General features: G+C 40.5%; 1 long non-coding RNA gene across 8 annotated transcripts; it reads right to left on the bottom strand.

Moving 5' to 3' along the window:
* Window positions 1–1,901: 1,901 nt before the first annotated feature.
* Window positions 1,902–7,549, bottom strand: LOC112253111. Of its 8 annotated transcripts, none has more exons than XR_006083648.1 (6): window positions 4,315–7,549; window positions 3,977–4,117; window positions 3,731–3,803; window positions 3,527–3,630; window positions 3,262–3,333; window positions 1,902–2,456 (listed from the first exon to the last, which is right to left on the bottom strand). It is a non-coding gene; the product is annotated as an uncharacterized LOC112253111 (long non-coding RNA). The 8 variants fall into 8 exon arrangements; XR_006083647.1 differs by having other exon boundaries at window positions 3,527–4,117; window positions 4,315–4,548; window positions 5,352–5,462; window positions 5,643–7,549; XR_006083646.1 differs by having other exon boundaries at window positions 3,731–4,117.
* Window positions 7,550–9,198: the final 1,649 nt, after the last annotated feature.

The raw sequence follows: 9,198 nt of genomic DNA, 5'->3' as shown, positions 1-9,198 counted from the left end.
TTCTAATTAGACAGGGAATGGAATTAACCTCACCCAGCCACATCATGTGTGCTATCTACCTCTCTGCTTCGCGTTCTTTCACCCATCCACAAAAATATGCTGCAGCAAGAGCAATTGTGTGACAAATCTTTTTTGTCACACAATATGCTGTTCAGTGTAAGGTGCAGCAATTCCATGACCTCAAATCAGTGGTGGGCAGTAACCTCAAGCACAATCATAAAATAATGATGGTAGCAGACCACAAGAGTTACTTTATGTAAGTAGAATAAGCACTTGAGCTTGCAACCTTTGTGGTTGTGAGCTTGATATTAAGCTGACCTCACATCATTTATAATCATATATACAGTATATACAGTATATATTCTATATACAGTATATTCAAGATATTTCCAACAAACTTTTGTTGAAGACTGTTTATTTACTTCAAAAGGGGATTTCTGTGCTGGCAAGCAGTGTCAGAGGTATATAATGAAAACAATGATTACAGTTTAAACTCTTCAACTCGCTCCAACTACTTGTTGAACCGGTGGTATGGGCCAACTCTGCCATAAGGCATAATTATAAATGATGGGGAAAAGCATTATGCGGTTACTTCTCAGTCTTTGATGAGACAGCTTCTGGGCGATATGGTTGAACTGGGCCTCTCCTGTCTGCGTCAATGGTGACACAAACCCCTGACAATAGCAGTGACTGTTACTAGAGCGCCCTCTGGTATCGATATATCACTTTTATTCAACATCATTTATATAGCTATAAAACATTACAATGCCCCCCCCCTCAAAATAAAAAAAATAATAATTTAGTGACCATTAACATTACAATACACCCTGTTACAGTGTAACACATTTTGCTTTAATAGAAGAGAAATTTCATTGCGTAATTTTGAAGGGCATAAACACTGTGCATCTTTGTGTAATTTATGATCGTGTTCAAGTCATTCTCATAAATATATAGGTAACTTCCAAATGAATAGAAACACGAGTAAATGAAGGATACAAAGTATATAGAAAGCAGGTGCTTCCACACAGATGTGGTTCCTGAGTTAATTAACCAATTATCATCCCATCATGCTTAGGGTCATGTACTGTATATAAACGCTGGGCAGGCCATTATTTTGGCTACCATGGCTAGGCCCCAATAGGATGGCAATAACCCCATCCACAGGGCGCGAGTGGTCAGATGAGCATGAAAACGATGTAAACCATATGCCATCCCAATGGGAGATTCTGGAGCGACACCTGAGACAGCGTTTTCCACCATCATTAACAAAACACTAAATGATAGAATTTATCATGGAAGAACGATGTCGCATCCCTCCAATTGAGTTCCAGACACTTGTACTGGTGTTTTGAAGATGTTCTGGCTCTTGGTGGCCCATGTCCCATGAAGACACTTTGTCAGTGTTCCCTATATTTTGGCAGTTACCCGTATTACACACCACTGTACTACTTGCTGTCATGTTAACAATCACAATTATAGCTCTGGCATCACCTTGGAGCACAACGTAAACCAATGACTTGGGGGAGGGGGGGAATTAGAATACTGCACAAACCATTCACATTTTTGCTGTGTTTAGACAGGCAGCCCAATTCCAATATTTTTTCCCACTAATTGGTGTTTTGACCAATCAGATCAGCTCTGAAAAAGATCTGATGTGATTGTTCAAAATACCAGAATTGGGCTGCCTGTGTGAAAATATATATACACACTTACTACATAATCTGTATTCTCAATGCAAATAGCAGCAGCTACAGAATACAATCACATTCTAGACAATTCTGTGCATCCAACTTTGTGGCAACAGTTTGGGGAAGGCCCTTTCCTGCTCCAGCATGACAATGCCCCCTGTGCACAAAGCGAGGTCCATACTGAAATGGTTTGTCGAGATCGGTGTGGAAGAACTTGACTGACCTGCACAGAGCCCTGACCTCAACTCTATCGAACACCTTTGGGATGAATTGAAACTGACCGCGAGCCAGGCTTAATCACCCAACATCATGAAACAAACCATTTAAATTACAGGCTTCAAATTGTTAGAAACGGAGAACCTTTGACAGTAATTGTAATTCTCTTCCATTTGATATCACATGATTAATTGTTGCTTTATAATCCCATTTGACATTATCGACATTGCTAAACAGCGATTTTAGAAGGCACTTCACATTTCATTGTACAGTACAAAACGTATCACACAACCCCCACACAGAAACAAAATAACATGAAAAGATTCAAAACATGTATGCTGTTCCCTGTAAAATGGTCCACCATCCATCACGGGCATGTAGCTAGCCCTGTCCTTGCTTCACCATGGAAACAAGAGGACATCTGATTTGATGTGAGAAAGCACTCGTGTGTGAACAGGCTTCGATAGTCCCTCTCGTCAGATTGTTTTCTCGTTCATAGTCACTGATTTAGTTTGTGGCTCGTTTTCAATTGGTCCTCTTCAAACAAAGTGTCTGTAAAAGGGAACACAAACCAACCCCCCCAAGATACAGAATGTTAAGCATTGTCCTTTTTAAGAGCATTGTAAATGTACATTTGGATAGGGCCTAACTAGTCATGCATGACCATCCTTCTCGTCCCGTCTTGACTATTGGAATTCTGGAGAACTTCAGTATTGTTTTCAGCGCTTGTATTTGATTGGCTCGGAGTAGAAATTACATTCCCCATCAGGAGAGGCATTTCCTTTTTTTTCGTCTTTGTTTTTCTCTTGATTTTGTCTGTGTCTCTTTTCCTACCGTGTCAGCCAAAGTTTTTGTAGTCTTTGCGACATTAGTTTTGTCTCTTATGCTTGCTAGCCTGTTGAAAATCAGAAATAATTTCAGAAACACAAACACCCTGTTCGGTGTTTCACCGATACAAAATATGTGATTGGTTTTGTGTGGCAAGCCCTGCCATACTCCACTCCTTTTTATCTTCTTCCTGAGGAGAACTTCCCCAGGTCTTCAAACTACGTGAGAAGCCCGGCATCCGAGGTTAGGGCGTAACTAACCCAATATGGTTCGGGGATTCGAACCGGAGACCTTTCGGTTACTGTCCCTACGCTCTTAACCGCTAGGCTATCTACTGCCCGCAAACCAAGTGCAGCACGAGCTTCAGGGGCTCAAGTGAATACCATACAATCTGACAGAAGGCAAAACAAAACTTCTATATACCACAATTTGAACCCTTACAGAAAGCCCAAAGTGGTCCTTGTACTTGATAAACTACAATCCTGATGATTTCTTTGTCCATCATATTCATTCTATTCTGCCGACGTACCGTAGAGGGCAAAAAAGGTCCAGGATCCCTCCGACTCAGCAGGACATTGAGCAGACCCCAAGACCAGCGTTCCTGACATCAAGAAAAAGCACAGAAAGTTTTCTTAAGTACCTCTTCAACATACTGTACAAAAACATATTGCATTTCGAGAACATGAAATGCAGAAGTTCATTGAAGACAACATTTAAAAACAGCGCCCTCTACTGTACTATATAAAAGTAATTTTGTGGGATCTGTTAGTGGGCTCTGTCTGCACTGCACTCACCTTATAACAGTGGGTTACAGTTCAGTAGTGTAGACGCACACTGACGCACTGACCAACAGCTTTCCTAATAAAACATCTAAAGAGGTAGCATTGAACCACAGTCCCTAAATAATAAAGACAGGGTAACAAAGCTTTTAAAAAAACACATTATGAATAAAAATGTATGTAATATATTCTGTCAGACTGTAGATGGGATGCCCTTACCAGCATTTACTGGGATTAACATAGTGCATAGATATAACCCCAGAAAGCTAGCCATGTTTTCCTTCTCCCAGACCTAAAAACAAGCATACATTCCAACTGTCTAGCACAGGTGTGATGAGAATAACAGTCTTGTGAAACTATTACAATTAAACTTTTTATTTTTAACCACAAAACAAGACATTTATTCAGTGCACCACTGACAGACTTCAATTCATAGGATATCATGACAGGTGGTGAGAATCTTACCACTGCTTGTTTATGAAATAGATACAGAGAGGGTAGGCCGGGAGCTCCACCAATCCATACATGGCAACACTGAAGTAGCGGTTCCCATCATCCTCACTGGCATTCATGATGAGCCCATTGTACACCAGGCTGCAGGAATACCTAGAGCACATCCAGAGACAGCGTCAATTTATGGTCATTCGTGTTTGCCGTCTTCAGTGTGAAAGGTCTTTAAACCGATGTATACTGAACTGAAAAGCATCATTGTGAGCTGTTGACACTGTCCATGTTAATGACATGGTAAAAAGCGAGTCCCTTTGTGGTTTCCCAGTGGTTCAGGTTATGGTCTGTATGCTCACCAGACATACATGACACCACGGTCCTCCAGCGGAGCACTAGGTGGGTGACGAGACCGAGGAGACCAGGGCCATCGTTGTCCTAGTTACATCTTGACGAAGCCAGGACACCTGCGGAGCTTCACTTTGGCTGTAGCGTTGCCGTTCCCATTCCGCACGGCCATGTAGTGCAGAACCTCCTCCGCCTGCTCCGTGTAATCACGGGAATACAGCCAGCGGGGAGACTCCGGGAGAGTCCTGCCTCAGCCCGAAAAACAGGAACAAGACAAAGACAGGTGACAAAAAGGGCATCTTGCCATTTGTTCTATCAGCAAACTGCAGTCTCACATATGGGGTCAAATGTATTGGGAAAGGTGTCAGTCAAGCCTTTAATGCAAAGGTCATATTAGCAAGGTCCCTGAAAAACACAAACACCAAAAACTACATTGAAATAGTTGGGACAAAACACTTTCCAATAGTGCCAGACCACCATCTTATTTCACTTTGTTCCTACTGACTCTTCTTGACTACAATTTACCCTTTGTCGAATCCTAGTCCCACCCTCCTCAGTTACTGTAGCTGTGTCTGACAAACATCTGTCAGTGTCATGATTATTTGTACCCGTCATGGCCCAGTAGGCCTTGCCCACATACTCCTGAGTAAGCACGAAACAGACGAGGGACATTCCCCCATTCATTTGACCCATTAGCAGGCAGGACAACGCAAACGCCTCATAGCTGGGAGCAAAGGCTGTGGCATAACCAAAACAAAACATCGAAGAACAGAGCTGGGAGAGAGAGAGGCCGAGAGAGAAGCAGAGAGAGAGAAACAGTGGGTCAATCAAACAGAAAGTCAGTAGAAGAGCATATTATCAATGCACTAGCAGTCTACGGCCAATTGTTGTTTTTTTTAATGATGAATGATGAGCCCTAACCATATCTCTGAGATTTTTACTATTAGCTGGGCTGAAAAGCAGACTACATCATATTAGCCTGTCAACTACTTCATAGGATATGGATTATGATCATAATATGTAAAGTTGTGAGCTTCATTCTCCTCACCTGTTAGGAAGACTGGTTTCCTTTCAATCTTGTCAGAGAGGGGTCCAAACAAACATTACCAACCAAGACCCCAGCAAAGAACAAAGAGCCTGCCAAACTGACCTCGTAAGCCTGTTGGTTTATAAGGAACCACTAAGAGAAAGGAAGGACAGAGACTGGAAGATATCATTCATATATTTTCCAGCATCTAGAGTATTTGGAAATATGTTCAATTCCATACAAGTGTGAATGACACTACATTCTCAAGCACAGTACAGTTCCCATTGAATCATGAACAGTGGCCCCTCTCACCTCCGTCACGATAGAGTTGATGTCCTCTGTAAATGTAACGCGTTTGATGAGCTCCTCATGGTTGGTGTAGTCACCTTGTTCAATGTGGTATTCTGGTACAGCTCCAACACAAGCAATGAGCATGCACTGGCATGCCATACACACCTGGAAAACAAAACCAAGCCGAGTGTCAAGCAAGTAATACAGGCATAGCTAGCCAAGTGATCTATCCATCACTGGTATTTAGTTATCTGGTGCTTGCATTTACCTTTCACATATTCAGCAATTCGACAGCTTGAGCTGCCACTTTGTGGGGTTAACTAAGGGATGGGCTCAAATCCTCTGAACAGACTGACAGTCTATGAATTTGGCATGGTGGTTTTAAAAACATTTTAGATCCGCAGCACACATTGTTTGTTTACAAACACTTAGATTGACAACAAAAACAAACTACAATCTTAGAGTTTGGGTTTTGATAGGATCAGCCCTTGATCATGAGTCATGACTCGCAATTCCATTACAATTTCATTGCAATTCACACATAAGAGTCATTGGACAAAGGCGTCTTCTGTACGGGGGAGTTTTGTTAAGAGCCCCATAGGCTCGGCCTGAACATTGACATGCATCACGGTTTTGGAAACATAAAGACCTTGTCTTTCATATCAGCGAGAAATCTTTTTTTTAATACATACGGTTAAACTGATACACACCTTTATAGGGTTAGTGTTCCCTCGCGGCCATATCTCCATGTTACAGTGCATGCTTACAGAAGACAGACTAAAGACAGAGGAACCACTTGTGCTAATTAGCCATCTAGAATGCTCCGAACACCTGCGTGTAGCGGAATAAAGCTGCCAGAAACGTGTTGTCACTGAAAACTGTCGGCTGTAACTGTGATAAAGCCAGTTGAAACAGTGGACAGTAAGTGTGTACTTTGCATTTGTGAAATTATTTTGATGGGATATGAAAGTAAAGGGCTTTATGAATCTGTTGCAATTGAGAATTGATTTGTTTAGATGGAGTACTTCGCTGTTTTGGCTGCCAGAGCCAGTATACCTGAAAATAACATACAATGCTTTAGAAAGTATTCATACCCCTTGACTTATTACACATATTGTTGTGTTACAGCCTGAATTCAAAATGGATTAAACTATATTTTTTCTCTCACCCATCTACACACAATACTGCATAATGAAAGTGAAAACATGTTTTTAGAAGTTTGTACAAATTTATTGTAAAATGAAATATAGAAGTCTAATTTACGAAACTATTCACACCCGAGTCAATACTTTGTAGAAGCACCTTTGGCGGCGATTACAGCTGTGAGTCTTTTGGGGGTAAGTCTCTTAGAGCCTTGCACACTTGGATTGTATAATATTTGCCCATTATTATATAAAAAAAATTCTTCAAGCACTGTCAAGTTAATTGTTGATCATTGGAAGACTGCCATTTTGAAGCCTTGTCATAGATTTTCAAGCCAATTTAAGTCAAAACTGTAACTAGACCACTCGGGAACGTTCAGGTGTAGATTTGGCCTTGTGTTTTAGGTTATTGTCCTGTTGAAAGGTGAATTAATCTCCCTGTGTCTGTTGGAAAGCAGACTGTACCAGGTTTTCCTCTAGGATTGTGCATGTGCGTATAGCTGTATTCCGTGTATTTTATTTTATTTTTTAAACTCCCTAGACCTTGCCGATGACAAGAATACCCATAACATGATGCAGCCACAACCAAAATATGAAGTGTGGTACTCAGGGATGTGTTTGGTTGGATTCAGGACAAAAAGTTAATGTCCTTTTTTTGCAGTATTAACAAAGTGCCTTTGCAAACAGGATTCATGTTTTGGAATATTGTTATAACTCTGTACAAGCTTCTTTCTTTGTAGGTTAGTATTGTGAAGTAACTACAATGTTGTTGATCCATCCTCAGTTCTCTCATATCACAACCATTAAACTCTTTAACTGTTTTAAAATCACCATTGGACTCATGGTGAAATCCCTGAGCAGTTTCTTCCTGTCCAGCAACTGAGTTAGGAAGGATGTAAAGTACTTAAGTACTTTACACCCTACTTAAGTAAAATACTTTAAAGTACTACTCAATTAGTTTTCTGTACTTTAGTATTTATATTTTGACTACTTTTACTTCAATACATTCTGAAAGAAAATGTACTTCTCACTACATACAATTTCCCTGACACCCAAAAATACTTGTTACATTTTGAATGCTTATCAACATAAATTCCCTGGTCATCTCTACTGCCTCTGATCTGGCGGACTCATTAAACACATGACTTCTTTGTTAATTATGTATGCGTTTTGAAGTGTACCCCTGGCTATCTGTAAATAAATACGTTTTTTTAAACAATTAAATAGTGCTTGAGTATATTTTAGCAATTACATAAACATTTGTATTTATTTGACCTTTATTTAAATAGGCAAGTCAGTTAAGAACAAATTTTTATTTACAATGACGGCCTACCCCAACAAAACCCTAAAACAGACGACACTTGGCCAATTGTGCGCTGCCCTATGGGACTCCCAATCACGGCTGGTTGTGATACAGACCAGGATCGAACCAGGGTCTGTAGTGACGCATCTAGCACTGCTGCGCCACTCTGGAGCTGATACTTAAGTATATTTTAACCCAAATATTTTTAGACTTGTAGTAGCATTTTTTAAAAAAGTGTTATTTTTACCCCCTTTTCGTGGTATCCAATTATTAGTAGTTACTATCTTGTCTCATCGCTACAACTCCCGTACCGGCTCGGGAGATACGAAGGTTGAAAGCCATGCGTCGTCCGAAACACAACCCAACCAAGCCGCACTGACAAGGATACTTTTTCCACCAATGATTAATACACCATCCAAAGCCAAATTAACAACTTCACCATGCTCAGAATTATTCAGTCTGCTTAAAAAAATTTTTTTTTACGCATCTACCAATCAGTGCCTTTCTTTGCGAAACCTCCCTAGTCTTTGTGGTTGAAATTCACTACGCGATTGAGAGACCTTACAATTATCTGTATGTGTGGGGTACAGAGAGGTAGTTATTCAAAAAGTATGTTAACCACTATTATTGGACCCGGAATGAGTCCGTGCAACTTTTGATTTGTTAAGCACATTTTTTACTCCTGAACTTATTTACGCTTCCCATAAGGAGATTGAATTTATTTTACCTTTATTTAACCAGGTAGGCTAGCTGAGAACAAGTTCTCATTTACAACTGCGACCTGGCCAAGATAAACCATAGCAGTGTGAACAGACAGCAACAGAGTTACACATGGAGTAAACAATTAACAAGTCAATAACACAGTAGGGGGAAAAAAAGAGTCTATTTACATTGTGTGCAAAAGGCATGGAGGTAAACAATTAATTACAATTTTGCAGATTAACACTGGAGTGATAAATGAACAGATGGTCATGTACAGGTAGAGATACTGGTGTGCAAAAGAGCAGAAAAGTAAATAAATAAACAGTATGGGGATGAGGTAGGTAAATTGGGTGGGCTATTTACGATCGGTTAGCTGCTCAGATAGCAGATGTTTGCAGTTGGTGAGGGAGATAAGTCTCCAACTTCAGCG

This window comes from Oncorhynchus tshawytscha, linkage group LG06 (genome assembly GCF_018296145.1).
Source record: "Oncorhynchus tshawytscha isolate Ot180627B linkage group LG06, Otsh_v2.0, whole genome shotgun sequence".
In the NCBI taxonomy this organism is placed as follows: Eukaryota; Metazoa; Chordata; class Actinopteri; order Salmoniformes; family Salmonidae; genus Oncorhynchus; species Oncorhynchus tshawytscha.
Note: the sequence above shows the minus strand (reverse complement) of the source record. Positions and strands in the feature narration are given on the sequence as shown.